Source organism: Pezoporus occidentalis, unplaced genomic scaffold, assembly GCF_034315485.1.
Source record: "Pezoporus occidentalis ecotype Australia unplaced genomic scaffold, CSIRO_AGI_Poc_V1 ctg7, whole genome shotgun sequence".
Classification (NCBI taxonomy): Eukaryota; Metazoa; Chordata; class Aves; order Psittaciformes; family Psittacidae; genus Pezoporus; species Pezoporus occidentalis.
The window spans coordinates 801,875-820,839 of record NW_026916052.1 but is presented as its reverse complement, the minus strand read 5'-3'; the positions used below and the strand labels follow the sequence as shown (position 1 = coordinate 820,839).

General features: G+C 41.9%; 1 protein-coding gene across 5 annotated transcripts in view; it reads right to left on the bottom strand.

Moving 5' to 3' along the window:
• Positions 1-17,287, bottom strand: part of SIPA1L2 (signal induced proliferation associated 1 like 2) — a 147,237-nt gene extending 129,950 nt beyond the window's left edge. For 3 of the 5 annotated variants that reach the window (XM_062641710.1, XM_062641714.1, XM_062641712.1), the window contains exon 1: positions 17,148-17,286. The gene's annotated coding sequence lies outside the window, so the exon portion shown is untranslated. Of the gene's footprint in view, positions 1-17,147 lie in introns of all 5 variants that reach the window. The other 2 variants (XR_009969050.1, XM_062641713.1) reach the window with 2 other exon arrangements.
• Positions 17,288-18,965: the final 1,678 nt, after the last annotated feature.

The following is an 18,965-nucleotide window of genomic DNA, read 5'->3' as shown; positions in this document are numbered from 1 at the left end:
ATATTTGAATAGAATATTTGTGTCAGACCTTAATTTTTTATCCCCCACCAAAGGGGAATAGTATCATAGAATCATAGAATAGTTAGGGTTGGAAAGGACCTTAAGATCATCTAGTTCCAATCCCCTGCCATGGGCAAGGGACACCACACACTAAACCATGTCACCCAAAGCTCTGTCCAACCTGGCCTTGAACACTGCAAGCGATGGAGCATTCACAACCTCCCTGGGCAACCCGTTCATCTGGTGTTACTATTGAAACAAAGATACCTTAACAACTGACAATGAGCTTAAAAGGCACAATACAAAAAAGTCAAGATCTAGACCTTGGCATTCTGATGGGACAAATGGTCTGATGCCTTGCAGACATCAGACTTGACTTTAGATAAAAATCAGACTAGGACAGCGGGAGCAAGTATAGGCTCCATCTCTTTTGTACTGAGAGTGACAGCTGAAAAGGGTCTGTATCTGCTAAGCAGAACAGCAACAGTTCTGTATAGAAAGAGGCTCACTTTGCGAGTTTTTAATATTTCTCATAACTCAATCACAAAAAATAGCATTAAGTTTCAGACATCTTTTTTGTTCTGTTAAGGCTATAATGTTAGACCATTCAGACTAGTTACTCACTTGTTACTCCTGCACAAATATGTCATCATTTCATCACAAATGCTCCCATATAAGCTTCCAATATAATGCAAAAAATAGTCTTTGGTGGGAAAAAAAAAATAAAAAAAGACATACAAAGCAAGCTTGAGGTTTGCCTAACGTAGAGTCCAAATTCTTAAATATTCTACTCAAAATACCAGTGATCACAAAATACAGATCTGCACTCCCACCTGTACTAGCCAAAGAGTGAGGAAAGAGCTGAAAGTGACTCTTGATATTAAAAAACCCCACTATCTGAATTAATCGTATATAGTCTTACTACCTAACAATGAAAACTGAAGTTGTTTGGTTTGTTGTTTTTTGGGGTTTCTTTTTTTTTTTTCCAAGATGAACAATTCTTGTAATCTAACAGAAAGATTGAGGGTGTTTTGTATATGTGGAGGGTATTCTTAAGAAGTATTTTTGTTTCCGTTCACTTGGTCTTCTCAATCTCCCTCTGTTTAAGAGCATCTCAAAGGCAACAAATATCATTTTTATACAATGTATATAACTATGGAGAACTAAAGAGATGAGGGCTTATTCTGCAGACCATCAGTTTGTGGAGAGAAACTGCTGTTAATATATTAACATCCCAGAAAGCATAACCTTACAGTTTGTTATCTCTAAAACATGGATATTAACAACTCTTCTAATAAGATAATGGCATCTTTATTAACTTCTGTTCTCCATGTGCTAGTAGTTTAAGTTTTACAAGATGTTAAAATAAGACAGAAATGAGAAAAAAACCAAAACAAGAACAACCTGACTCTACAGGACACAGAACCCTCCGGTCAAATTATTCAAAGTATCAATGACATACAGAGCTCAGGGAGTTTTCATCACCATCATACCTGAACATCAGACTGCTTATTTTAATATGTCATCCATGTGGTAAAGGGTGCTAATCCTACGGTATCAAATAGGAAAAACAAAAGGCCAAGACTGGTATCCTTGAAAGTGTTTATGTATTTAAAATCCATTGAATAAACAAACAAAAAACCCCAGCATCTCTGTGAACCGTATACGGACTTTCTGGTCTTGAACCTCCTGTAGTATTTTCATTTCCTCTGATGGGACAGAAAATCATTTAATGTCTACCTAGCTTGTAAGGACAGAACACACTCTGTGAATGCAGAAAAAAACATCCTACCATTCACTCCTTTACTGAAAGGACATGCTACCACAGGGAAAAGAATTTTAAAGCAAAACAGAAGAAAAACCCTTTCTCTACTCCGAGATGCCTTGCATCATAAACTGTACAACTCCCATAAAACACATAGCTGGAAAAGGACCTTCACCAACTTGCCAGTGATCAAAGGGGTGACCTGTTCTGTTGGTCTGCTCAGCGGCTGAGAGCATGTCCTCTTCGCAGCATTAAATGTGAAACCTTACAGGCAGAAGGCAGGAAGAAAGTCTGAGAACAGGCTTCCCAGCCAGAAGGTACACATGAGCTGACAGCTGTCTTTCACCAGGAGGTATGCACTGCCTCCAGCCTCTGGAGAGACAAACACACTGTGCTCCTCTGGGTGCAGTAAAGCACCCAGGGGTTACGTGAGCTATGCTGTTGTACCACAGGCCTACACCTTCTTAAAGAAAAGTGATTTTTTTGTTCCACAAGTGGATAATGGCCAGTTGGTAAAAGGATGTGGGAGACAGAGCATAAGTGAAGGGCATGAAAAGTTTTACTGTAGAATGAAAGACTTTACGTGGGAGAAGAAAAGTATTAAAGTAGATATTACATTATCACAGTTTAAGCAAAAAATGTATTCTAAACAGTTTTGGGTTAGTTGTTTGTTTGGAGGTTTTTTTTATTTATTGCCAAAATGGTTGAAGGCCATAAAGGTTTTATTAGGAGCTCAGGTTTTAGGTTTCATAACATCTCATAACTGCAAGGTCTTACTGTGGTCAGCTCAACTACGAGAAGTTTTGTATTATTGCTATAAATCAGCTGAGCTACTGGCAATCAGCTGCAATTTTGTTGAAACTTAGTTTAAATAAAAAAAAAAAAAGAAAAAGTAAGGAGATCAAAAAGTACAAAGCAAATATAGGGAGCTGTGTGTTGATTTTGGTGTATTTAACCAAAACACTGGTATGTGATCAGATCTGTGCGCCAAGCTATTACGAGGAAGCAAAAGCTATATAAATGGAACACTGAAAAAAGTAACCATTACAAGATAGCAATCAGTGATCTTTCATTAAAAGTTTAAATTACAACCATACTGCCCTCATAATGAGAAGAGGGAGGATTAAACTTGGGGGGGGTGGGACGATAAGGACAGACACAGTCAAGGAGATACATACTTTTTCCCACCTCAAGCTAAGCCTGAAAAAAGCCCCAAAAACTAAAGAGCAACACTGGTGCTGCTGATGTGCTGCTTTTAAACCTCCAGTACAACAGCTCTCAATCACATTTCCTTAGTAGTGCAGGGTTTTTGGCAGGTTTTGGGTACCCTTCCCATTGAGTAACCATATCTCAGATTACTCAAATTTAGTGAGCTGGCCAAAATGAAGACAGAAAACTTCTTATAATTCTCTTCAAGTCATAACAAGTTACAGGGATTAAAAAAAAACAAAAACCTTCCTGAATCATAAAATCAACTAAGTTGGAAAAGACCTTTAAGATCACCAAGTCCAACCATTACTTAGAAATGAGTGTTTACTCCACAAACTTTGTTTTCTTTTGCTATTTGCTTTCTTCTCACATATTCATCTTAAATTTTTGCAGACCATGTTGCCTCCAGCCATGTTGTTTTAACTTCCATTTCTCAATTACTCAGGCACACTGTACAGCATTCAGAATTAGAAATGCAGTTTATGCCAAGATTAACATTTTATTTGGGTTAATTTCATTACAAAGGAATATAACTGACATTCTCTGGAATGACTCCATCGTGCAAACAAAATACTGCTAAGTTGGAAGATCAGGAGATTAGTTTCAAAAGCTTAGTCCTGCTCTGAAAATAAAATGCCAATGAAGAGACTTTTTAAACCCACCAATGAATGGAAATCACAAGCAACTGACTTCGGGATCAGGTTCAAATGCCTTAAAAAAAAAAGAAAAATAGAAAGAAAAATCCAAAACAAAAAACACCAAACAAACAAACAACACCCCCCCACCCCACACCCCCCCCAAAAAAATAAAAGCAAACCACAACCTCATTGCTCCCTGTAACATAATTTTCAGTTTAATTTACAGTTTTCCAGGTGTCTATAGGGTTTTATTGACTCGTTTGGAATTATTTAGTTCCGAAGGTTTTACAAGACACTTTCACTTAAAAAAAAGCAGAAACTCTGCTCCATCTCATTTGTAAGCTGGCCACCCACAGAACTTGGTTTGATATTAGGTTCCAAGGAGATCTTTTTTGTCCTGCATATTCCATCAGCAACTGTTCTAACCTTCGTAAGATCAAAATATTAGTTGGACTGCATGAAAGAACACATATCTTTCCTTTAGAGAAAGGAAAGCTCTCATTTCACAGCTATGAAAATTCCAGTCAGACTGTTTAAACTTGCCAACACTTTGGGACTAAACCTAGCCCACTTCAAAAATTGGGCAGATTCAGTGGAAATCCACCTGTATACCCTGGCTTATCAGTTTCACAACATCACTTTATAGCCTGTAGAAAGTCATGGTTACTGTGTTTGACATTCCAATGCATGTTGCATGTGGGAAAGCAGATCATCACAAAGTGAGCAAGTATTTGCAAAGTTTTCAAGTTGGGATTTGTTTAGGGGGGGTGTCTTTTTGTTTGTTTTTGTTGGTTTTTTTTTGGTTGGTTTGGTTGTTTTTGTTTTGTTTGTGTTTTTTTTAGGTGAAGCTCTGAGAGCCCACATCAGATGGAGACAGTTACTATCATATTCTGATACCAGCAGGTAGGCTTAGGTATGGCAAGGGTGAAGCAGAATGACCCATTTGCAAAATACATCATAAGAAATCAAGATTCTGTATTGCCATTTTCTAAATGTTCAATGTCAGACGATGTAAATATACCAAGACCTACACAACACTGAAAGCTGCTCTGTGCAAAACCACACATTAGGACACCATTTTGCACTTAAGATACTATTCCACATCAAACATATAATAGCATGGCAATTTGGAGCATATCTGTATTCATGTCAAAGCTGGATGAATGTTTAAACAATAACTGGTCAAATAAAATCTTTTCAAAGACATAACAATTCCAAGTTGATTTTGGAAGCCTGTTTTTCATTACTTACTTTCTACAACTCCTGTTGTACCTTCCATGCTGCTACTCCTGTATCTTAAATTACTATACCGTCACTGCTTGGTACATAAGCCATACTCAACCTATTGAGGAATCCAGCAAGCTACTGCACCAGCTAAGCTCCTACAACCATCAGGGAGAGGCTGGCTGTCCTGGGTTCAGCAGTAGCAGTCGTTTTTCCCCTTCTTGGTAGCTGGTGCAGTGCAGTGTTTTGACTTTTGGCCTGGGAACAGGGCTGATAGTAATGTTTTGGTTTGGCCAAGGACTTTGTGAGCCTCATGCTCTGCCAGGGAGGAGGGGAAGCCAGGAGGAAGCAGAGACAGGACACCTGACCCAAACTGACCAAAGAGGTATTCCATACCACAGCACCTCATGCCCAGGAGGTAACTGGGAGTTAGCCGGAAGGGCTGGGGGACTGCAGGGTTGGAGGAGGTATCGGTCGGTGCTTGGTTGGGCTGAGGGGGGCGAGTTATCAGTTGGCTGGTGCTGAGGTGTTGTATTCTCTTCCCTTGTTAGTTCTTTTATCATTATTGTCATTGGTGGTAGCAGTAGTGATTTGTTGCTGGACTGCTCTTGTCTCAACCCGTGGGAGTTGCATTCTTTTTGATTCTCCTCTCCGTCCCTCTGGGAGCAGGGGGAGGGCAAGAAAGGGGGGGGAAGTGAGCAAACGAATTACCTGACTGGGTTTAAACCACGACACTGGCTTAGGAGCTGCAGCTCTACATAGCAGAAAGATACCCTAGATCAGTCCATGAATGGTATACAGTAAGAACTGCTTTTGCAGTAACTTGGAATTAGAAAGTACCTGATATAGTACAGAACAAGTAAAGAGACTAGACTCGTCTGGGGGTTATAAAAAAAAACTGAGTTTATTACATGAAGACTAAGATCAATCTTGGAATCAATCTTAACCTCCTACTTCCAGTAAAGAACTTAACATGAGTGGAAGTTACTAATGAAATCCGAATAGAACACAAAGCTGAGAAACACTGGCACTGCAAAGGAAGGTAAAAAAAAAAAAAAACACAAAAAAACCATAAAAACATAAGAAAGACCAAAGTAAGTTCTAAGTAGCTATTTCATTCTGCTCTTGTTTTATGCTTGGAGTCACTCAAGAACTACACGATAAAATTTTTGTCAGTCTGGTAGCTCATTAGCAGGCAACACAAAGATGAGAACAACCATGACATTGTACTCAACATGAAGACACAACTACACAACCTTTCCAGTAGTTGCTTTATTGCAGTTTAACTTAAAGCTTTATTGCCATTTTTTTTGCCATAGACCAGGCTGTGTAGAATGCTACTTGTGGAGATCCAGTTGATTAAAAATAATGTTTTAACTCCTTCTGTTGAAAACAGGGCTCAAAAGGATGTCAGGCTGAGCTTCTCCATGTCCTCTCACCTTCACAAAAAAATCTTCAGAAGCCAAGTCATAACCCTCTCTGCCAACTGACAAGTGCCGTCAGGGTTCTATCAACTTTAAGGAATTTTACCCTAAAGGAAATTCTTTCCGTTCCTTTTCCTATTTGTTAGCTTAACTCAGCATGCATTTACAACATCTTTCGTACTGAAGCTGAATGTTACACAAAACCCTGAATTTTTAAACACTTAATAAAATGGATTATAAAAACCAAAACAGAGATCTGAAGGTCTGGTTCACGCTTTGGCAAACATCAAAATACTGAAAAGCATAATTACTATGAAGCTGGATGAGCAAGAACAGGAATCTCCTCAATCTTCTGAGGTTCTGCTGGCTCTTGTTCATAGTTAATGAAGCTAAAATATTAAGACTGAACATAAAAAGGTGCCAACAGCAGCTGTTCTCAAACTGAAGCACTTTAATTTGGATTTTTAAATAATTTGACAAATTACAACTCTTTTTTCCAGCCACATGGATAACTACCGTAGCTTATCAAAAGTTTCACAGTCCTAAAAATCAGTAGTCAGAGCAAAAGAGAGAATGAAATACAAATGTAAGTTTGTCTGGCGGAGAGCCAGTTTCAAACTCACATGTCCTACTCTTTTAACAGTAAAACAATCTTTTGGAAGACATCCAATGGAATCGCTCAGTAGAAGTTCACACATTCAAATTCTAGTACTGCTAATCATGTTTTAGAATTCAGTGACAAGGTGAGCAAAGTCTAAGTGAAGACAAAGCTGAAAGGAGGCTATTTTCTTGAAGTGCTTATTCTTTTGTTAAGTACTATAGTTATGAAATATTTAACTGCCAATAATTTATTTGAGAATTCCTGGTTTAAACTGGTCGACTAGTTTAAACAAAGAATATATGAGTATGTAATACGCTATTCCCAACATAACAGAGAAATACTCCGCACTAAAGTGGAAGCATGGTATACTGGAATATCAACTAAAATTCTCAATTATCAGGCCAACTATCATTGAGGAAGCTGTGGTATTTCATAGAATAATTCACACTGGAAGGCATCACAGCACATCTAACCAAGCCTCCTGCTCAAAGCACTGAATTCAGACCAACTTGCTTAAGGCTTTGGCTAGCCTGGTCTTAAAAACTGGAAAGGATGTAGATTTCACAACTTGCCTGTGCTATCTGTTCCAGTTCCTCAGTGTCCTCAGGATGATTTTTGTTTCCTAGTGACAAATCAGAACATCACCTCTTTGAAATAATGACCACTGTCTTTTTCTCCTGCCACGTAATTCCGTAAAGGGCCTGGCTCTGCCTTCATAATAATCAATTAGGTATCTATCATGTATGAGTTAGCTGATTTATGACAGAGATCCCCTGAGCTTTCTGTTCGTCCAAGGCTATGCAGAGCCAGTCCTCTCACTCTCTCCTTATGTGCTTCAAGCCCTTCATTTTGCTGGCTCTTCACCGAACTAGCTTCCATTTACTCAATTTTGGTTTTAGGGAACCAAAAATAGATAGGGCATATCCAATGTGGTGTTCTAAGGAATGCTGAATACTGGCAAACTACTGTTCCTCTGTTCATAAAGCCTAGTATGCTGCCAGCATTTTTCACTGTCAGAGTGAAGACTCATATGCTGATTCATATCTGTCAGAAAGTACAGGTTTCTTTCTAGCTGAGCTGCTTTCCAGGCAGTTGGTCCCCATCGCATGTTATTGCAAGGTGTAAGAACGTGCATTCATCCTTGTTGAATGCCACGAGGTTCAGTATGGTCCATTTCACCAGGCTCTCCAAACTGCACAGCACTGTCTCAAACACGTCAACTACTCCCCCAGTGTGATGCCACATGCAAATTTTACATGGATACACTTTGCCTCCTCCTCCAGGACATTGCTCAAGGTACTGAACAGGATATGTCACCATACAGTACTTGATTTGTAACTGGTCTCCAGGTGGAATATGAACCATAAACGGCTACACTTTGAGCCTGACAATCCAGCCAATCCTCCAATCCAAACCACAACATTGCAATTCTTATACAAGATGCTGTGAAAACCAGGCCAAAACACCCAAACTATTTCACTAGATTTCTTCCTATTAGGGAAGAAAACACAGGACTAAAGAAAAGCATGTTTATACATAAACCAAGAAAGTTTAAAGTTTCAGAATCTGTATAGTCCATGAAAATAAAAACTAATTTCACCACCCAACCAGGGAAGCCCAAAGTCATTATCCCCTTCATACATGAATGATGAAATGGGAAAGACTTCACACTGTAACAAAGCAATACAAAGAATTACTTAAATTTATTTATCAATTTAATTTATTAGTATTTCATACACAGCTGCACAACAAATCCGTTCACATCTACTTCAGGGGTTTATAGTGCAAACTTTTGCAGGTGACTAGGAGCCGGGACAGCACTTGCTGAGAGTCCATGCTGAATGGTTTCTCTGGTAGAGTTGGTTTTTCAACCTTATAAGCTGATGAAAAAAAAAAAAAAAAATTCACAAGAGAGGACTATCTAACGTATTTTAGATATTTCTTATTATTACTTTTCCCCACAGTGATTCCTGTACCTGCCACAATGAATTCATAGAATTGTACCGAGAGACATGGTTGAGGTAGCTGGTACAGAAAAAAGTGGTTCACAAGAATCTCTAACTTGTATACCTTTGACTTTAAGGCCCACTGAATGTCATATAATGAGTGAACAAGAACATTGGCACTGTTGAGCACAGTCTACACAAGAAGGAGAAAAACATTATCATTAAACATCTCTTTTCCCAGAAGAAATTATTATTACTATGCATATAGGTAAATACTCTATTCTAGCACTTAGCCACAATATTTTCATAGGCACAACACAAGGCAAATATCATAAAATGGTTTGGGTTGAAAAGTACCATCTAGTTCCAATCCCCTGCCATGGGCAGGGACACCTTCCACTAGACCAGGTTGCTCAAAGCCCCACCCAGCCTGGCCTTGAACACTGCCAGGGATGGGGCAGCCACAGCTTCTCTGGGCAACCTGTGCCAGGGCCTCACCACCCTCATAGCAAAGAATGTCTTCCTAATATCTAATTTAAATCTACCCTCTTCCAGTTTAAAGCCATTCCCCCTTGTCCTGTCATGCCCTTGTAAAAAGTCCCTCTCCAACATTAATTTAACTACTGAATTAACCAGTTGGAAATAAACTATTTGTGACTACCCAGTTTGTATGCCCATTACCAGGCACAAAGGTACACTCCATACATTCAGAGTTTTAACATACCCGGAAATATTTAATGATACTTACAAAAATTTAGCAGTAAAATTCAAAGTAAAAACAAAACACTTTACTAAATGCAGTACCCATTTGCTGCAGATCGGTATGATGTAATGAATGGTCGGCTATTTTAAGTTATTTTCTAAGAAAACAAGCCTTATGCAATCACACTGTGCAATACCTCCACCTGCCTTGAGATTCTTAGTCTGTTGTTTGACTCAGCAAAATTTGATAGAAAAAAGTTTCAAGGGTAATTATGTTCACAGAAACTTTAATAAATTTTTTTGAACTTTCACTTATTTTTACTAAAGAACTTACACAGCCACAGAGAAAAAGCACAAAGCGTCCCAAGTGTGAGAGGAACACTGACATTAGCAAAATTATCGAACCAAAGAATCTAGCAGACTAATCAAATACTGCTTGCCCTTCACTTGGAAGTCTCCACCAAAACTAATCATTTCCAGGGGTCCAGGGTAAGAGGCCAACAAAAGCTCAGAATCCTGGAAAACCCCTCTGATCTAACACTAGAAACCTCAACTCATAGAAAACACTGTGGGAGCTCAATTCATATTTGATAGCCTGGGGTTTTTCAGCGTAGTACTCTGAGCAGCCACCTGTACAACTCCTGACCAATTCAGAAAATTTCATCTATTCTGTTTCCCTCTTGTAGTAAACTGGCTGAATTCTACATGTGAAGAGAAGTGGAAATGAGCAAACCCATTCTCACGTTGTTACTGATTACACCAGTCACGGTATTTACCCCACCTTGCGTCACCACCTTTTAAAATGACCATTTGAAATGGCTTTCTATGCAAACAAGGCTGTGTGATTCAGAGAGATGTACAAGTTGCTGGGGAGGGGGCAGCAAATAGTGGAGAATCTGGGAGAGGGAAGACACCTACCTCTGGAATACCTGCCTGACCTCAGGAAACCAGCAGCCAGATAAAGAAGAAAACATTTTGAGCATTGACAGGCTTATCCCAATAGTTTCTGATTCTGTCAGCCAGCTTCCACAACTGAATGCCGATGCCTATGTACCTCTGCCAAATTGCTCTCTGAATGGACTGCTGTTTCAGTTTTGAATTTGAAATAGGTTACTGTTTTAATAAAGAATTTTAACTACCTGGGGATCACCTGAGACGGATAGCTCAGCGCAGACCAAAGAATTTGAAGATCAAACTAAGGGACAGCTTTATATCAACAATATAAAGGAAGCTATAGAAGTGTCAAAATTAGTCCTGTGTATAAGCATATTTTATGAAATTAAAAAAATTTTATCAAGTTATTTGAAAGCTTTCTTCATATAATTCTCCCTGCTGAACATACCAACAAATTTCCTACCCCTTAACATACCAACAAACCAAAAGTTATTTCAGCTGAAATGACTGCACCTCTTGCATGTAATGACCACGTACAGAGAAGCACCTTTATAGTCATTTAGTTTGATATATGTAATAACAGGCATTCATTTTCTCATTTACCATGTAAAGAAAAAAATAGTAGCGCTTCAAAATTACTACAGTAAAACACTTACTGGATGGCTTACCATTGAACACCAAATTCATATTATGTTTTTTCTGAAGACATAACAAAGTAAGCAGAAATCCCCAGAGGTTTCACTTGTTAGCTCCAGTTCAGACTGGAGCGGCACACTGACATAACATAGCCTTAAACTAATTCCTACCTTGTCTCAACTCATACTACAGGTTCCATACTGTCAAACGTAAACCATTTTTCTCCGAGTCTCAGATGGAAGAGAACAGAGGAGTAGTAACAATACTGCTGAGAAAATAGGCCATGGGTTTGTAAATACAATGGGTTGTTTTGCATTAGTCCAATGAACAAAATTATTCCCACACAGGGTTGGCATTCATCATCAATTAGAATTTTTACATGACAAACCCAGAGCATCCTGCTGAACCCCAATCACAGCTGGCAATCCTGCAGCCTAATGTGGCAAGGCAGCCACTCTCTTTGAAACAGTTCCCTCCATCGCTATAGAGAAAACCCACCAGGAACAATAATAATAAGCTGTTGTCCTGACAACCTTAGAACACAAAAAACAATGCTTACTTTACTGCAACAGGACAGCAAGGGTAACATGATCATTGTAAACTGCTACCAATTCTTCAGATAACTGGCCACTGCAATAAGCAAGACCAGCACACAAAATGCACATGCTTGACTACACGCTATAGATGATATGCACATTATGCATGAGAATGTGCGCATGTACCCAGCCACACTTACACACACACTTTTTTCCACTTTGTGTCACACTAATATTGCAACGAGACTTCGCGCTAAAACATGTCAAGTATTCATTTTCAGTGATGAAAAGCTAGAAAAATACTTAGGAATGCCGTTTCCCTTGAATGTACTTTAGGTATCTAAAAGTAGGAAATAATTAGTTTGGGACAGAAAGACACAAAAGAAAACAATAATAAATAACTTGTAACTCTCAGGTGAGGAAAACAAACACAGAACCAATCAAAAATATCTGAACGAGAAAAAAAACAAAATCAGACTGAAATTTCTTATCTTTCACAAATGCCTTCTCCACAAAATACAGGAGACAGAACTACCTTTGCAGCAATAGTTTTGCTGACTATGCATTAAGTGCAAGATTCCTTTTTACTCCCCCATGTGAAAGGAAAACAGAAAAATCCAACATGAAATACAAGGTAGCCCAGAATCTACTTTTGCTCTAATATGTATGGAACAAACAAGACCCCCCGGCCCCCCCCCCCCCCCGAAAAAAAATAATAGGTAGAAAGACTTTATGAAGGTGTTCTAGAGCATATACTAGGTTTAAAATAAACATTTTATTCTACTTGAATTCACCTGCCACAGAACCTCTAGTGCTCTCAGAGTACCTTTCCTTAGAATTACATCTTATGAAATACTGTAATCTGTTGTTTATGTAAATCTGTAAAAGTTCTATAATTTCATCACAGATTGTATCAGGTTTAAAATAAAGGCTGGTAAACCAAACGGGAAATGGAAGGCTAAATGGCTGAATTGTATGAGAGCTTTGTATCTCTATTACGTGTCCTGTAACATAAATCCCATCAAATCATTTTTATGTAACTTGAGTCTGACAAGTCATATTGCAAAACACGTACGATTCAAAATCCTACCAAAAATATGAGGTAGCAGGCAGGCATTACCACAATCCACAGCCTATCTGTCAGTGAAAATTTGGGCAGAGAAAGGAGAGGGGGAGGAAGGAGGGAACAGCAAATACTATAGGAGGATTACACAAATATCTGCAGAGCTGGATATGTCATTCTGCAGGATCCAGGAGAACAAATGAAGAGATTATATAAGAAAAGATTCAAAGTCAATGGCAAAACTCTAAATCCTGTGCTCAGAACCTTATTTGGGCTGCTGAGGGGGAGGGGAAGCCATGGCAACCAACTACTGCTACCTTCCAGCCTCCTAGCTACTACAGGACAGTTTACTAGCTTTGCTCTAACTGCTTTCTAGATTCCCCTTCTTCCAAAACAGCTACGGTACCTTTCTACATCACATCTATCACACCAAGAAAAATAAAAGTGAGCAAAGTGAGCACAGGTCATTTTCCTGAAGAACACAGAAACCCTGGTTAACAGCAACTAAACCAAATGCCTACTTCATTTCAAACATCTCCTGCTCTTAAAATGTTTTACAAGCATCAGACCCAATAAAGCTGTTTGTCTGCAGATCCAAAATGATGGGAGGACAGCAGCTGTTTACACTTATTATACGTTTAGAAGATTATCTCCATAAGGATTCAAGGCGGTTATTTAAATAAAACCTTTAATTATGTAAAACTGATCACTATTTAAGAAATTCCAGAAAACCAGAAGAATCCACTTATAAATCATAAGTAGCTAACTGCTCATGTAATTACACTTTTATGATCCAGACAAGAGTCTACATATCTTCTAGTAAGAACTATGCTGCAAAGTAATCACAATGACATTTCTGCCTACTCCTGTCCATCCAGTCTTTAGCTAAAAACTAGATGAGTATCACCAATTACAATAATCCTTCTCAATTTTCAGTTCATTCAATTATGCCTGAAAATGGCTTTAAATGTGGGGTCAGTGCTTTACTACAAAGGAAGGCAGTGCCTCTCTCATTTACTTGTGTCAGGATAAATCAGATGTTTAACATTTGTTGCTCTTTCACAACATACTAAAAAAAAAAACAAAACAAAACAAAAAACAACCAAACAAACAGCTATTCATGTGAAGTGCTAGCAATTGTTAAAAAAATCTAACCAGTCATATGGCATCATCACTGAATGTCAAGAGGAGTTAATACTATTCTCAATGCAACCTATGTGAAAACTAGGATTTTTTTGTAATAATAATAATAAAGTGAAACATAGTTCTCTATCTACTAACTACAACTTCTATATTCAGAGCTATACATCCTAACAGGCCTCATGAATTTTTGCTGGATTCCTAGATTTGGTAGACAGCCCTCACAGTATTTCCTCAAAATAATTCAGGAAGGAAAAAAAAGGGTAGAAAAAGACTGAGGGGCACACCCCCACCCATAAACTTCATGAACTGTTCAGAAGAGGATGAAAATTCCCTTAAAATAAAGAGATAAACTGAAGTTTGCCTTAACTTTGCAAGATGTAATGTTTTAAAGAATTGGATATAAATTACACTACATATCAAAAAATGTTACCGTAAGTACAATATTGTAATGCATAAAATAAACAGCTATCTCCATTTCAATGATTCACAACCCAGCTTGCCCAAACATTTTAAAATTGCAAAGCAAAAATTGCATGGAAAGAGAAAAGAGCATTTCTCAAAGCACAATTTCACTTCAAGCTGTCAATACAGCTCCTGCTGGCAATCTTGCATGACTAATGTGAGAAACTAGATAACCCAGTGCCCCACCCTCTTTCCACAATCTGTAACTTATCTTATATTTTCATAATAACATAGCATTTCTCACTCAGTATTACCAAACTAGATAGCTCATTTGTAAAAGGTATGAATCTACTGAAGATATTTTAACACCCAACCATCTAAATATAATCTCAATCCCAGCCAAGGCAAGGAGAAAATACTTGCTTTCTCCAGCAGTTTGAACTGCTGATCTGCACGTAAAAAGCTGAGGTGCAACGTCTGACCACTATGTCCAAAATGAAGCTGAAAGTGAAGAAAAATGAACTGCCTCAGTTCACTTGTAAAGGTCAAACAGCAAAAGAAAGGGATGGTTTTGCCTGTTGGACCACTGCTTTGCTTAGTTCCTCATCTGACACTCTTAATTTGCAAAAGTATTTCACAATGCACTTGAGTAATGGTATGTCAATAAATGTCTACAAAAAAGACCGTACTATCTTTCTTTCAGGAAAACAGAACAGACACTTAAAAGTACTCTGATTTGCACAGAAAGCAACTACCAGCTACAAAAAAAAAAAAATAGAGGAGTTGTTTAGTTCTAGGTTTCATGTTACACCCTTGGCATATATGAATGATCTTTAAATAAACCAATCTGACTGGTGAAACAGTCTGGCATCCTTACAAGTAAGTATTCCTTCTTGCATATCTAGGTGCCACATAACCTGGTAAGGTAACCCACTGGGCCTGCAAAACCAAGACAATACATTCAGAGACCTCTCTAAAATCTAGCTTTATATGAATGCTACATAAATTATAAATTGACTGTTGTGGAACCTAACTGATGTTTAAATATCCATAATGCATTTGAGCTCCTGATGATTTAAACATGCTTGCATTAATAATAAAAGATGTTTCATACATCAAATTTAAGATTGAAGTATTTCAGAGCTACTACCAAAGAAGCAAAATGGGGGTAAATAATGCATTCCACTGACAACAGGCACAATTTTGGAAATTGGTAAGAAATTGATTAATATGGCATCAGGCTAAGGCATTCCTACATCCAGCAGGCTGTGATGCACTATGTTTCTGAACCCAACTCCAAAATCATACAAACACAGGATGGCTAGGGCAGGAAGGGATCTTAAAGATCATCTGGTTCCAACCCTTGTGCACTAGCAGGGACACCTTCCACTAGACCAGGCTGCTCAAAGCATCATTCGGTCTAAGACAGTTACGTGCAGAATCTGGGGAAAAAACAGCTAAACAGGCAATATCAATGCATTAGGATCCTTTTAAAAATAAATCCATTGAGCTAAGTAACAACCAAGACTGAATTGTTGGGGTTTTCTCCCATTTACAAATATCCCTCCTTATCCAGCTGCCTCCCTTTGCTTTAAGCAAACTAAATATTTTGCAGAACTACCTTCCAACTAGACAAACTTCCTTTTGCTATCAGTAATACATACATAAAAAAAACTCTCAAAGCAGCAAGATGAACCGCTCAAAGCAATGAATTATGTCAGCTAGTAAGCAAACTCCAAATTCTGCTCCGGTCTAATCAGTGCAGAACTGATCACGAAGGCAGTTTCCTATTCACGAAAAGAAACTAATAGACAAACACAGAAATACTAGGCTGCACGGGCAGAACGTGTGCTTTGCTCCTCTGTTGGATATCTGATATAAGAAAGCCATCTAGCGTTAACTTTTAGAAGTGAAAATGGCGCACAAAAGAGCTCGGGAGAATTTACATGTGCAATTTTCTTCAACTTTGCATGTCTTCTGCATCATAAAAAATAAAACTCGTTTCCTCTAGAAAAGCCAGGCTGAAAGCAAATATTCAAACTACTGATGTGTTAAAATTACCCAGCATCTAGTACTAAGCTAAGCTTACTGACCTACTTCGTGAACACAGCCACATCTGAAATTTGTCAACTTCGGAGTTGTCTTTGTCAAGACCGTAACGCTGCTTCCACGCTCGCAGGGACGTGCACCACCTCAGCAGAACGCTGCGGAGCACCACAGGAGCACCGACACAGCCACCAAAACAGACCCTAACGCAAAGTTGATCTCAGCTGGCTATCATTTAACGGATCAAATACTAAGTTTGGAGAACGGACCGCTGAATGCGTATCACGGTATTACAAGATAAGAAGGACCGCAAAAGGATACAGGTTGCCCCTTGCATATAATAATTCAGTCAATAGCATTAAAATTATTTAAGGCAATCGCCCAGTCTAAAGAATCTCTCTGCACCCCAAACGCTTAGCTTGCACTGTCTCCGCTCTGAAGACCAGCTCTACTCAGAGATGTCCGATCCAGGCAAACTTACTCCCTAACTGTCATTATTGTTGAAGTGGGCTCCAGAGACGGAAGCACCGTGCCTGGGCGCAGAGGTGCCGCCGCCCCGCAGGTGACTGCCGCCCCACACACACCCGCCCGCTCCCCGGCCACCGCGGCCAGGACCGGCGCGGCACAGCGCATCAGGGCTACGTGCGGGAGCGAGCCACCCTGCGGTCGCAGCTGGGGCGAGGAGGGGCTGCTGGTGGGGAAGGGGGGCCCGAGGATGCCCTCCGCTTCTTCCCCACCCCGCAGCCCTCCCGTCCTGCCGCGGAGCCCGGCGGCACCTGAGGAGAGACGAGACGGGTCTCTCCTCGCGGCACCCCCTTCCCAAACTGCTCACGAGCCGTGCTCGGGAGGAAAAGCACTCGCACGCCCGCGCACTCCCGGGCACCGCGCCCGCCCTATCCCCCCGGCGCCGCTCCTTACCTGGTGCTGCGGCTGCCGCTGCTGCCCGCGCTCCGGGTGCTCCAGCCGCGGGACCCCCATGCCCGCCCCCCCAACTCCTCGGCGAACACAGGCTCCGCTCCCCGCCGGCGGCGCGCGCTCCTCCCCCTTCCCTCGGGACGCCAGAACCGCTAACGGGACCGAGGGGGGAAGGTTCGTCGGAGGAGGGGGGGGTCCGGTCTCTCTCTCAAGCGCACGCCGCTCCCCCCGGCTCCTCGCCCTGCCCGGCGCAGGCTCCCGAGTGCGCCTCCGCTCCGCCGCCGGACAGAGAGGGGAGGGGGAAGGCGGAGAGAGGGAGGGGAAGGCGGAGGGAGGGGAGAGGGAGGGGCGGGAGCAGCGCCGACACACACGCGCCGACACACACACACAGACACACACACACAGACACAGACACAGGTTCACGCTCACACACACGCTCTCGCCTTGCCTCGCACACCCTCAAGCCCCACCCCTCCCGCCGGCACCGCCTCCCGTCGGGCTCGCCAGCTCGGCCCCGGGGGAACGCCAACTCCCCATTGGCCACTCGCGCTGTCGCGCAACCAAAACACCAGGCTCCGCCCCGCGGCGTGTCCGGGGCCTCCCCGCGTCCCTCGTCCACCGCGGAGTGGGTCGCGGGATGGGGTGCACGGGGCCCTCCGGGGCCACGCTGCGAGCCTCTGAACGGCGGCGAACAACAGGTGGGGTGGAAGCACAGAGAAGGCGAGCACGGGAACGGCCCTACCCGGCAACCAGCCGGTGAGCGCGGGCTGCCGCCCAGCTCCTGCGGCCGGATCGGGCCCGCAGCCGCTGCCGTGCCCAGCCATGCCCCAGCGGAGCGCCGGGCGGAGCGGTGCCGGTGCAGCGCGGCGGTCCGGCCCCTGCCCCGCACGAGCTCTCGTCTTCGCTTTCAAGACCCTGGACAACGCCGTCCGGTCTGACCTGACCCTTCAGCCCCGCCCCACCACCCCCCCAGGCCGGCCGCCCGCCCTGCCACGCTGCCGGTACAGCAAACCGCCGCTGCCGCGCTCCTGCGTCCCCGGCTCCTTCCCTCGGGAACCCCGTGGGGGGGAAGCGAGCGGCCCCGGGGGCCTTCCCCTACCAAGCCTCCAGCTCTGTTGGTGTTCCGCGGCGCCTGTTCTTACCTCTGGCTTTCAACCGGAGACACCTATAGCGAAGAAGCACCTGGCAGTACAGCCCTCGGAATCTCCCCGTGTGCTCTGCCTCCTGCATACCGCTCTTAAACTGTGCATGGTCAGGAGCAACAAGGCTTTCCCTTTGTGTTGTGCAGTTCTGAACGTATATAGTTTGCCTGTCAAATAAGCCGTGGCTAGGTATCCACATTTCCTCCACCTCCTCCACGCGTTCTAGTAAGCAAACCAAAGTCTGGTTTGGGATTTTGAATTTCCCTATTTCTGCTCTGCGGGCCAGTTCTGCAAGGGGCTGTATATGTAATCACAGGGCCCACTTCTCCACAGAGGTTGCAAAACAGACGATGTTATCAGGACTGATGTGGCTGCTCCCATCTGCTACCCCAAATTATGAGGCCTGCAATATCATTGGAATAATGTCTACTCCTACAGAACCCTACAGAAACAACCTAGGGTTCTTTTATGTTTTTCCAGCCCTCTCTCACTAGCTTTCCCCTCCGCCCGCACCCACCTCTCGTGGGTATGTGACTTTCTGGTTGTACCAGTTTGCTCAGCTCTGGTGAGCAGGCAGCATGTTGACGTGCACAAGTATTCCACTGCCTTGTAAACTCCTCACTGTCTCCCCTTTGCTGGAAACAAGGCTTTAGTGGAAAGGAACTGCCACATGCATGCC